Source organism: Stegodyphus dumicola, chromosome 11 (genome assembly GCF_044657685.1).
Source record: "Stegodyphus dumicola isolate Sdum_Otavi_A_Nest chromosome 11, ASM4465768v1".
Lineage (NCBI taxonomy): Eukaryota > Metazoa > Arthropoda > Arachnida > Araneae > Eresidae > Stegodyphus > Stegodyphus dumicola.
Window position 1 is genome coordinate 146,263,280 of NC_140778.1, and position 13,862 is coordinate 146,277,141.

The window sequence follows — 13,862 nt, forward strand, 5'->3', positions numbered from 1 at the left end:
GAACAGAACTACCAGACTACGGTACTAATAAATAAAGAAATGAGTCTGTTTATCAAAGAAAAAAAAGACAGAAACGTTTTGTTACTAAGTAGTCTTCATCCAATCTTAGAAATTATAAGAAAACTACCCGATACAATTGCTTACTACAACACAACTAAATTCAGTATAGACATAATTGACCAAATGGCAAGGAAGTACAGTACAAAGTCCGTAATCCGGACTCGTCGGGACTTCCGGATTAGGGGTTTTCCCGGATTATAGATCATCAATTCAAATCTGGTAAGATGGCATGCAGAAATGATACAATTAAAAATATGAAATCATAATTTATGAAATAAAGAACAATTATGATCTAAAGGGTATCAAAATTTATATAAAAAAAAGCTTAATATTTACTTTATTAAACATTTCTTTCAATGTAAGTTGTTTAAGATGCTTCCACAAAAAATTCCTTTTTCTTGTGTCATATATAGTGGACTTTCCAATACCATACTTCTCGCATAATTTTGAGACGGATAGGCTTTTATCCATTTTTTGCAGTAATTCCACTTTTTCTTTAATGGACATCAAAATATGCTTTCGCTTTGTAGATCCTTTGGCAGTTCCAGAATTGGAAACTCTTTTTGACATAATCGAAAGTTCAAGCTTAATTTTTATAAAATTGTTCTAACAGTCTGCAAAAAATAATAAGCCAGATCCAATTAGAAGATTAAGTAACAGCGCCATCTGCAACATTAACTGAAATGCCTTAATTTTAGCCTAGCTTATATCGTCCGTTATACATTAAACACATTATGCGTTTACGCATGCTCATAAAGTTTGTAGCTTTGAGGTCCGGATTATAGATCATTTCAGATTATGGACGTCCGAATAGACTTTGTAGTGTATGCTGTCAAGTCTGCTTCACATAGCAGGCCGGTGCAGGTTTTTTATAATATTTTTACCTTCGCTGCTATCAATGCCTGGGTTTTATACAAAGCCGTATCTGGAAAATCTATTAGTTACATTCAAGACTTAGTTGAAAAACTGAGAGAAAGTTTTGTTCTCTCCTGGCAAAAAAAGATGACATATGGGTGTATAGCAAGCACTGAAAACGACGGACAACAGTAAGTTAAATGCCACAGTCCAATGCCACAGTTCACAACGTGAAAATAAAACCCAAAATATTTGTTCAAAATTACAAAACACCCATTTGTGGTAAATGTACAAGATTTATTACTAAATTTTGTGCAGCAAAATGCATAAAATAAATTGGATTTTTAAAAATCTGTAAAACTAATAAGTAACTGGTACAATTTTTATTTTTTCCCTACAATTTTGTCTAAATTTATTTAAATGATATACTCTGTTCTTCCATCAAAATTAGAAAAAATATGTTTTATTTTGTTTAAAAGACATGCATGTTATTATACTTAAATATTTTAAATAATACAATTTTTTAAAAATTCAAGTAATTTCTGTTGATTTATATAAAATATTTAACTTAAATTCTGAGAAATATTGATTGTTACATAAAAATAAAATGTTTTAATTAACTAATCACTTGCGCATATTTTTACGTAGTTTCTATCTAGAGTTAAACTGCCCCGCACCGTGGTTCTAGGTATATGAAAAGTCCCTCGGTTCTAGTGTTAAAAAATTAGCGCTCAAAATTTTAGCTCCTCAATGTTAATTGAATTTGGTATATATTTGTTAATATATTTTTTTTATTGAACTTGTTTGATTCTTCCTTTCATATTTCGAAATTTAGGTTAATTCCACATAAAATTCGCGAATATTTTATGATTTATTTTTGAAATTTGTATTTTTAAATAATTTTTATAAATTTTTCGAATAATTTTTGAATTATAACCTCTAAAAGTTTTGCCATCATCTTAAAGTAGATGTATTTCTAAGCATACCTGCTAAAAAATAACAATTTTTTATTCAACATTTCCTAACACATACGTGAATTTATATTTTGGTGTATTTTGAAATTTGGCATATTTGTTATAAGCGATAATAACGCCAAATGTGATTTACACACTTTGTTAAAATTATTTGAAAGTATGAACGCTGACCTTTTTTCCACTCGTGTACAATGAAGAAAAGGAAAGGAAAATAGGTTGCTATAAATTAAGAAGTTCGCCAAGTGAATTATTCTTGGCGCAAACTGAAAAAAAATGTGCCAAGATAAATTTGCAAATTTCTCACCAAAAATTACAAAATTTAATATCTGGGTATAATTTGAGTCGTAAAATCGAAATATGGGAAAAAGTGTGATTTTGTGTCAAAATTCCTATGTTAGAACAATGCTATATAAATCTAATATAGTATTATAGTTCTAATATTTGCTTGATTAGCATGAAGCTACGGTAATGCTCAGTATTTCATTTTTGCATGGGTATTAAAAAACAGTCATCAAAGGAAATACACTTTGTAACATTATTATAAAAAGCATATCTTTACTAGCATGAATTGTAAAAAATAATCAACTGAAATCATTGTTCCATGCATTTAACACCATTTCTTGACCTATCCATTTGTATGCATGAATTGAAATTTGATTTTGCATGACCAAAAACCTCATCAGAGTTATCTTGGCTAACGCTTCTGATGATGTTGTGCCTGTTGCAAATAACTGATAGTATTTATCAGTTTCCTGATTTGCAATGGGACTCGAATGGGTATATCTACTAGGAAATCCAGTTCATGACAATGTATGGGAAACTGTAAGACAGATTTTGTTTTGCCCTTACTTTCATACACAAAATAAAAGTTTAGTAAACATTTTAAACATAATTCTGATTTAAATTTTCACAAAGAAATCAGATAAAGTATTAGAAACTTTACAAACTATTTCTGGATGGAGTAAGGTTTTTTAAATATAACAATTGATAATTTTCTGTTGTGCTTTATTGTGCTTTCACAATTTTTCTATTATTAAAAAAAATTACAAATTATAAAAACCAGACTTGTATGAAATATATATATATACGATATAAAATTTTTATATCTTTAACAACAACAAAAAAAAAAAAAAAAAAAAAAACACCAATCATATAAATAAATTTGTTTATTTCATAGTTTTTTTTCTGGCTATTTTCAACAAAATTACTTTAACAGCAAATGCCTTGAAGAACTACTCAAACAACATGCTGCAATTTTAGTTATTATAATTCCAACATTCAGACAGAAAAAAAAAAAAAAAAAAAAAAAAATTATTCTTCCAAAAAAAAATATTTTTCTTAAAAAAATCACATATAAAATAAGGATGGAAAAAATGAATTTTAATATGCATTTCAATAGCTATGTTACATTAATCAACAATTCAAAAGTCATGATGCTGCACATGAGATTTTAAAAAATTCTAACAAACATTAAGAAAATGTAAACATTCCATAAATACATAATATTTTTGAGCATGTTTAAAATGTCATAGCTACTCAATGTAAACATTTGTTTCGCTTAATTACAAGGTAGGAACTAAAACAAACAAAAATTGTCATGAAAGTACAAATGAAATTCCTGAATCCACAGGCCCGTAAAAAGCTCCACTAACAATTCATTATGTACATTATCTTCCAACACATAATATGGAAAAGTATTATAATTTACAAATAAATGGTTTATATTATGGTGATTGACTCATATGCAAATAACAATGAAATGCATTTGTGTGTATGAATTTAATAACTTTCATAACAGCATTTCTAAATAAAACAAATTCAATACATGCCACAATACACTTTTTTGAAAGTTATTCCAACTATAAGATCAATATAAATACTATTTCTCTGGAAAATACTTTAAGCAACAAAAATAAAGAAAAAACTTAAAAGCACCATATAAATCTATGCAGTTCTATCACAGATAAAACCTCACAGAATTTTATAAGTACTTTAAAAGATGCATTAATTTTATACATATAAATACAGTAAATCATTATATATTATATGTAATATGTCAGTATTTTTGCAGACTAATGTCCTTATTAGACGAATTATAATACTTTTTAAGTGGTTTTACTATTAAAATAATTTTAAAAAATTAAAGCATTTCATTTTTAATTTTAAATGCAAGCATTATATCAAATAAAATTAAAAAAACAAGTATCATACTTAGTAATAATTTCAACAAACTGCTCAAGAAATACCAACTGAAATTTTTAGTTTTCTCCAGCATGCTTTGCAGTTGGATAAAATAAAATTCAATACTTTGAAACTGCCATTCTAAGTACATTTTTAGAAATCTATTTCTATATTTAGAGTTAATCAAAAATTGTCTCATTAGATTCTTAATAAAATTTTAATATTTTCAGATTTAGAAGAAAGTAAATAATTGTCATTCTTTTGATATCGATAATTTTGACTTTTTCATTATTCACAACAAAAGTTTCATGGAACTGAATTTTAATTATTTACAAAGTAAAAAGTTCAGAAAGCAGACACTTCAATATACTAGTATTATATAAAATACATAATACTAGAACATCAATAAATGCAATGACCAAAAATACAACAATATATAATAACATTTTGATATCTTTGCAAACTTAAATCAATTAAAAACTCTCTCTGTGTAGAGCTAATTAGTAGTAGCGAAAGATATCAATGTTAATAAGCATGCTTGTGCAAAGAAAATTACTTACTAATGCAGTATAATTTAAATCCTTTGCCTGCATGAGAAAAATAGATAATGCTAAGAAATACTTTCATGGACTTTTCACAGAATTATAGATCACATTCATCGTTTCACTGGTTTCTACAGACAGAAAATAATAGCTAATAAAGTATACAATTAATAAAAACATGGCATGAAAAAATTTGGTGATATTATTTTGTCAAAGTTCTTTCGCGATGCTAACAAATGAATAGAAATCTTAGAAATGACAGTTGCTTTGATAATTTTAGTGATACGCAAATTTAAAATAACAAAATGCACAATGAATTTAGTGTATTTACTTGTGAACACCCCACACATTATCCCGTACGTTTTATCTATAATACGAAAATAATATATAGGAAACTAAGAGATAGACAGAGAATCATAAAATACAGTTATAAATATTTCAGTATTAATCAGTTCGTCCTCTTTCCTATTATCAACAGCTACCTTAAAGTATAAAAATGTGGATTTCAACAACAAATATGGCCCACTGCATTACTCAAAAAATTAATTTTGAGGAATAGACAAATAAGTTTAAAAAGCTCCTGAGGGGAAAAAGAGTTCTGGAAATAAATGATGGGCCTTAATGAATAAATTTAGCATCAATTTCAGGCAAATTAATTTCACAAAAAGTAACAAACAACTTTTAAAATTTGGAAATCACCTCTACTTGATAATTTTTTGCAGATAATATATCATTTGAGTAAGTTATTAATACACAACCTAGCACAGTATACTTTGATTTATATCATTAATGAAATTTTGTATTATGTTAGCTTCAAAAATTATCAAATAAAGACCTTAAAGATGCTTACAATATACTTTGTATGAGCATTTCTCATTACATGTGCAATAAGAACACAAAATATTTTGGAACTTTATGGAAAAAGAACTTTCAGTAGTTAATAATTCATTTAAATTACCATTCATACCAGCCAAGTCGTAAAGTGGCTGAACAATGGTAATTCAACCTGGAACCGATTGGTTTTTCATGGTTTTCCCCATATGTAATGTTATGAGCCACCTTCCCTTAGAAAATTCTCCATGAAGGCATCCCTTCCCTTAGAAAGATAGCCCTCATGTGTTTAACCATAATTAAATAAACCAAACCAACCATTATTACCCTATAACTGTATAACAGTACAAACAATTATATTTTTTAATAATGCATAGCAAATATTAATAAGCTTATTATTTTTAAAGGGCTGTACACAAGTAAATACAATAGACTAATTTAAAATCAACTATGAGTTTAATAGTAATCTAATACTATTTTCCTGTATTAAATCTTATGAAAATTTTAGCACTTGACAAACTAAAGCAGGAAATATTTTCAAAAGTACAAATGTTCGTGATATTTGAATATTCAAAACATGAAAAGCACCAATTATTTGTTTTATTTTGGTATAAAATTTTCAAGAACAGACTGAAGATTTAAAAAAAAAATTTAAATCTAAAATGTCACGTCAAAAAAAGAACCAACAGCCAGTAAAACTATTTATGCATATAAAAACTACATAATTGCTACAACAGTTTTATTTTATATCTAACACATTCTCATAGAAAAGCACTGGAAAACCAATCACAGAAAAACACATAATTCAGAGGACCGATATTGTTTCATTGAAAACAATGCATATTGCCAGAAAAAGTTACAAGAAAATTTTTAAATTATTGAAAACAATTCTTGTTTGTTTGCTTGCTGGTTTACCAAACTTTTCCACGAGACTGTTTAAAATATGCAATACAAATATTTTAATTTGTGGCAGTGATATTCATGGGAAAGAGAAGTGGCTTGATTTTGGTAAGAAAAAAAAATATTAAGCAAAAACTATAGTTCTCTATTAAGCATGTTATTCATTAGAATTTAGTCATAATACAAACAGCAATATAAGCTTGCACTATATATTAACATACAGTATCATTAATACAAATAAATATAAAATTTAACATTACAGTGATTTAAAAAGTACTGGTCCTGCAATGAATAATATAAAATTATTTTACAAGGAATTTCTTAAACGTCAATGTGAAAAATTTAATAAATAAAATGATAGAAAAATTAATTAATTTAAAATTTACCAATACTTTATATGGTTTCAAAAAATTAAAAATATTTTAATGAGGGTTAAATAACACACAAAAATAGTCAAAATGAACAAAAACAATTTAATAAACCATTACACCAGCACTATAAAACATTTTGACTAGAATTAAGCAAGGATAAATAAAACATAAAACAAAAAAAGCATGTAAAAATTAAAAATAAATCACAAACTGTTATATAAATTAGCTTAGCAGGAAGCTGTCAATATTAAAATAAAACTTTTCACCCTTTTACCTAAATTTAAGAACTTAACAATTACACGGAAATACTGCATAAAATATACACATTTTTTTTAATAATTAACCTTTTTTTCCCCAATAATTTATGATATGTGTATTTAGAAAAAGTCAACAAATTAAATACACAAGTTTATGTGAGGAAATTTAAAATTCATAATAATAATAATGTTCATATAATATTTCAGAATTTTTAAATATAATATGACACTAAAAAGCTTTGAGATGTAAAGATATTAAAAAAAGGTATAAATAAATCAAATTAAGTTACCAATATCAGAACACAGACAAAAATTAGCTTTTTGATAAAATTTTCAATTTTCAAATAATTTATTTAAAATTATAACCAAGTCTCAAACTTCAGCTAAAATATTATTTGAATTATTATTTTTTTAAATGTCTATATCGAAAACTGTTTCCACCTACAGCAATTCCAAACAGCAGAAAATTAAATATGCGTATACCAAAGAAACCATAAATTATATTAAATTTAAAACATCTATTGAAATGTAAAAACATTTAATAAATCCATTCCAGTATAACTATCACAGATACAGCAAACTATTTTTTAATGTAAATTTAGTCCACTATAAGCAATATATACAAATACACTCTGAAGTTTATTGAAATTTAAATTATAGAATTTAATACTAAAGCACAAAGCACTCTTTTCAAACTACTACTTAGCTTCTCTACATGACAAGAGTTTGAAAATCACATCCCATTTTCAATGGTGTTTATTGCATTGTTAAACAATACAATAAAAACTTATATCTTAAATTCCTAAAAAAAGTATCATTATATTAAATACAGCTAAAAGCACTGCAACAAAAAAAAAATAAGTACTAATAGCAGATACAGCTGAAAGCACTACAATAAAAGACAATTATTTATTCTTTACAATAGATATAGCTAAAAGGATTGCAGTAAAAAACAAGCGTTAATTTTGTATAGCAGATAGAACTATAAAAATATTTTTCACACTGCACTTAAAACATTTTGTTTAAAAATGTCAACAGGCGTAAATTAAAAACTTTCCTAAAATTCACTTTTTTTTTTTTTTTTTTTTTTTTTTTTTGTGTGTGTGTGTGTGTGTGTGTGTGTGTGTGTGTGTTTTTCTAAAACAAAAACATAATAAAAAAGCCATAGATTTTCAGCAATGCATTGTAAAATGTCCTTGAATTCCCAAAAGTTATTAAAAAAAGTGCATTACTTAAGATTTTTGTGAAGTAAGAAAAGACATAATAAATATATACTGCACACTTTGAAAATAATATAATTTACTTTGCACTTGTCTAATGTAAAATTTTCAGTAAATCTAGCAAATAATTATACTTGAAATTTTAGTTTACTGCAGTATTTAACCTCTTCGCGACGGGCGAATCATATATGCATTTCGTACGGACGCATGTGAGGCCCGGGCGGTTCACCCGTGCACTCCTGGAGAACTGGCCAAGTGAACGGGCAGTGCAGATATGCATTTTAAGCTGAAACAATTTTTAATAGCCACTAGATGGCACTCTGTGTCCATTACATTTAAACTGAACGTAGTTTTAGTATTCTGACCTTCAGATTGTTTATATTCTGGCTGTTTTTGGTATTTTGCTTGTCAGCTGTGGCTGGGGAGGGGGGAAATTGTAATGTAAACAAACGCAGGGCTCTTTAAATCGCTGCGTGCTAATGAAAACATTCTCGTATCTGATTTATATCCAATTCCTTTTTTATTCTATTTTTTTCCTCTACTTTGTACGCTATTTATCAGAGGAAGAATACTCTAGTATGGTTAGTGAACCATTTACTAATGCAAATGAGAGTACTGATTCATTTTCTAAGGAGTTAAAAAGTGATACTTTTTCTAAGAGTTACAAGGTGATACTTCTCTGTGCTTCGAAATTTACCACGCTCGTTTTCATTTTAAATTTTGTAGCCTTTATTGTGTTCTTTTTAATAATTTTAAACTTTATTGATGGATTTTATCAATTAAAACTTTAGAATAATTTGAATAGCTCTTCCGAAAAATATTATGGAAGATAAGCAATTTTTTAAGTATATTTCCATGTAAAATAAAGAAATAAATGTTTTAAGGGCTAATTTTAACATATATAAGAGCTCAAGTAATAATCTAAAATGATACCAAAAATTACGATGCTAGAAGCGAAACTTTTGTTTTTCTGATTTTTGTTATAAAATTAGGCTTAACGATGCAAAACCTCCGTCCTGTACGGTGACTGCCTTCGATTCTCTTCCGTCCCGCACGAGCGTTTTAAACAAAGGTGCGCCGTCGCGAAAAGGTTAAGAATAAAAACAGCTAGCAACTTGCTAGCATTTATTATACTTTTAAAACTTGGATCATTTTAAACTAGTGCACTGAGATTATTGAATTGTTAGAATTATAAATTTAAATACAATGTAACTGCAAAATTTAAATTACGAAGATAATCTGATCGTCAATGTAATATAAAATAACTACATATTTTATAAAACGCAACTGTATAATTATAGCCAAACGTAACGGCATAAAGCTCCATCCTCATGATACAAATTCTAAAGATTCAATTTATAAAATTTGTGATAGGAACCTAAATAAAAATTCTGTTCTATAAGGTTTTCATCAACAGTTTGCTGTATATGTGATGAATCATTTATACAGAAAGTGAAGAAAGCAATGTGCTTTACTAAAAGGATTTATAATTTTAAAATCTTAGTTAAGAAAAAATAAACTGATGCAGAAAAATACAACCCATATCTCATTAAATAAACACACATGGATAGAACATCATTTGTAGAGGTAAACCTTCCATTAATAGTTTTCTAGAATTTTAAATGATATCGCTGGCTTCGTCCTCCTTTTGAAACAGAAGCACACAGTGAACCTTTTGTTGTCAATAATTTGTGAATGTTAAATTACAAGATCCAATACGTTAATTTAAAATTTGCTTGCATAAATAAACACCAAAAAATGGATTTTACCTCTACAATGATACACTTAAGATATACTTTTAAAAAGAGAATAGATGTCTATGTAAAACAATAACAAAGAAAGTACACTTATAATATGAAATATTGTCTATAAAAAAGCGCTATTGAAGCTTTGCTTGCACGCAGACCGATGAAAATTATGCACATTTCATGAGACAAACACCATTTTTCTTCCTTTCACATTTTTATTCAATCTAAAAATATCTGAAACATATTAAACACATATTAGAATCGGTTCATAAATCCACCTAATGACATGCATGTAATTCAGAAAAAATTCTTATAGTATTGAATGACTGCAAAATTCCATATTCAATTTGAAATATAAAACACAGTCAATCATATCTGAAAGAAAAGGCCTTTTCTTTAATCATTTTTGATACGCAGTGAGTTGTTCATATAGTCACACAAAACAGAACTCCTTTCTCAATGAAAAAGAGTTACACGGGATACAATTACCATTACTTCATAAAACTGTCTTCTAGGTTTTCGCAAGATTATAGATGTCTTCCTCAAAGAAATTGTGTATTGGGGGATAGGGATATTTTTTTACAGCTTCAGCAGATTTAAACTTTTTTCCATTCAAACTATTTTGCAGAGCCTGGAGCACATGAAAATCTAAATGGGAAATACAGGGGTTCTTTGAGAATTTTTCAGTTTAAATTTTTTATTTTTACAGCATCACTTTTGGCAACATCCCAAGTAGCACACGACGTTGCAAACTGGTCCGAGAGGTTGCAAAGTGGATGTGGTAACTTTTACCACATCTTTACAACGTTGCGAAAACACAAAATATTTGCCGTTGCATCTTGGCAATTTGTCGACGTCGCTGAAACGTCATCGCTTTTAGACGTGGTCGTTTTAGCATTTTTTTTAGTTCAGCATTATTTTTAGAATGAAAAGAGACTAAATCTGCTCTTTCAAGAATCTGAAGTCCGCATAAGGTTTACTTTGCAATATTTCATTACTTTATTTCATCTAAATACATTAATCTAAGGTAGATTCATCTAATGAAATGTAAACTTAATATAAATACTTTTGATTTATTAAATTTAATTAGTACTAAAAATACGTGCTAAATAATTGTTTAAAATTTTGTTAAAATAATTAATACTTAAAATATTTTTATAAATATTATAGCAAAATATTTAAAATTGAAACTAATCTATAAAGTAAGTTATTAAAAATCATATTTCCGAAATCAATGCAAATCACGTGTTGGCAACTATTTCACTACTGAAATATGACTTTATTTTTGAAGTAAGGACGAATTCACGGCTTTCGAACAACTGCGCAATTAATTCAGATTCTAGCAGTTCTTTCAAGTCATTGGGTAAAGATGCAATCTGTAAGGCATTTGAAAAGACATACTTCATGTTTGAAATTGAATCAAGCAATGGCTGATATAAATAATATTGCTTACATCAAAAGTAAATGTAATGCACTGTCAATCAAAGAGCGCACTGTGAATCTTCTCATTGTTCTGTATCTATTTACTTCAACTGAAGTGAAATTATCATCAGACTGCTGAATTTGTGTTTATTTTGTGTGTGAATATCTGCTGTCGTGAATATAGTGTTCGTGAAATAGTGTCTCTGTGGAAATAGTGTCTGTCTCCAAGCGCTGTGGTTCCAGTAGTGCAATATTTGGATAAACTTACTAGCTTTATGCTTTGGTTATAATGTTATAAGTGCTTTATCACATATCATTCATATTAATCGATTATTGTGTTCATATTAAAAAGTTCGCTTTCAGAACTAATTCATATAAAACCAAAAATAACATACAATAGTAACCCACTTTCTGGTATGCTGGTATGCTTAACCCGCGAGAATGCGCGTCGGGCCTGCGAGGCCCGGTCATTACAAAAACGTAATACAAAAATTTCTCCCTTTGTGAAATTTTTCGACCTTCTCAGTAGCTATGTTTAAGGTCATGTACTTGTCATTCACAAGCCTTTCCGGAATTTAACCCTTCATCTTATCTCAGAAACTGAGTAACCGGGCTTCCTAGGCCCGAGGCGCCCACTCGCATTGTCATTTAAAATTACGAAAGAGTTCAGGCAGTTGCAAAAAGGTCTGCTATTTGAGTTATGACGATGAAATGAAAAGACTACAGAAACTATTTGCCAAAGTGCGGACTGATAAAGATACAATTAATAAAGAGGACGAAGAAATAGTTGGTGAAGAACAGTTTAGCGATCCCCAACCAATGAAGAGGCATTAGACTCAAGCGATGAATCTAGTAATGAATTCAGTAATTTTGTGTCTATCAGCGAATTGTTATCATGGCAAATATAATGTGAGAAAATGGAATGAAAAAGAACCAAGACTTGCTGTGAGAACTCTTGCAAACAACATTGTGAAAAAATTGCTCGGAAATGTTTGTGAAGCAAAATTTGTGTCCTCCCCTATGAATTCTTGGCAACTGCTTATGGATAAAATAATAGTAAAAATTCTAGTAGATTGTGCGAACGTTTATATCGAATCCATTCCCGTCAAATTTGGACTCTACAAGGCTTCTCACATAAATGTTCTCTGACTAACGGAACATTGCTTGACATTTTTCATCGAACAATGTCTAACAAACATTCTTTATTTCTAATGAGATGTTTGTCTGATGACATAAGAGACTGACCTTCTAGAAGGGAAATAAATAAAATGGGTCCGATAATATATGCCTTTGAAAAGTTCGTTGAAAATTGCAAAAAGTTTACAGTCATTGCGTAACAGACTGAAAATCACAAATTTCCTGCGCTATGTGCGAGAAAAATGTTTGTGGTAAACACAGCACGATTATTTGCAAACAAAATGTGAAATGTAAGTTTTATTTTGAAATTATTGCTGTAAAACTTTAATATTGCATAAATTAGTACTAAATTTCATTTGCGCTCAAAATCAGTTTAATTTTTGTTGTTAATGATGAATAATTTCAGTCTTAAAATAGTTAAAAATACAATTTTATTAGACTTACTAAATTAAAAGTATATTTTTACATTTCATACACTTTGTTTTTATTATTTAAATGTTTTTCTTCAATTACACAAGCAATTTAATTTTTGTTTTGTTAAGAAATAACGCTTCGGGCCTACGGAGCCCGACGCGCGTCTTTGCGGATTAAAATGCAATCAATACAGAAGACACAACAATTCAAGCTGATATTTTTAAAATACGAAGATATTATTGGACTGGTACCAGTACTTAATATGACTGCTGAAGATAAATTAGATATATGTATATAAACAATTAATTAATTATTAAAATTAATAATAATGTACATTCTATAGAATATTGTCTTTTGCACAGTATACAGAAAAGGTGAATGATTTTAAACAGTGTATGAAATGTTTAAATGATGAATAATTTTAAACAGTGTACGAAAAACTTAAGAAATTAGCATTTCTATGAAATATTGTAATCTATAATTATGTGATATTTAATTGTGTAATATTAAAAAACACTAAATATTTTTTATTGATTGCAAATTGCAGTTTTATTACTTTTTGTTTAGTATCTATTCTTCTACACACTGTAATTCGCATTTTTTTAAATATTGTCGTTATGTATGTTTATTAGATTATCTCAATAAATGAATGTTGGAAATGAGAATTTATTTTTTATTAAATTTAAGTATATTCTATTGCCATTATGAATGTTTATTAGATTATCTCAATAAATGAACGTTGGAAATTAGGTTTTATTTTTTATTAAATTTAAGTATGTTCTATTTTCTTCACTTACCTTTTTATGTGCTTGTGATAAAAAAGAAGTTCATAATAAATAGAAACAAAAAGTTTCATTGTGTGCTATTTAACGAAGAGTTTACTTTAACGTACTTAGCTTACTATTGTATACTATATTATTTCAATTATTTCTGTACAGTAACAAAAAGGA

General features: G+C 27.9%; 1 protein-coding gene across 3 annotated transcripts in view; it reads right to left on the reverse strand.

The window, feature by feature from the left end:
* Nucleotides 1-8,077: 8,077 nt before the first annotated feature.
* The window catches only part of LOC118190579 (protein hu-li tai shao-like), a 152,290-nt gene continuing 146,505 nt past the window's right edge, over nt 8,078-13,862 (reverse strand). For all 3 annotated transcript variants that reach the window (XM_085827293.1, XM_085827292.1, XM_085827291.1), the window contains one exon: nt 8,078-10,173. The gene's annotated coding sequence lies outside the window, so the exon portion shown is untranslated. The remainder of the gene's footprint in view (nt 10,174-13,862) is intronic.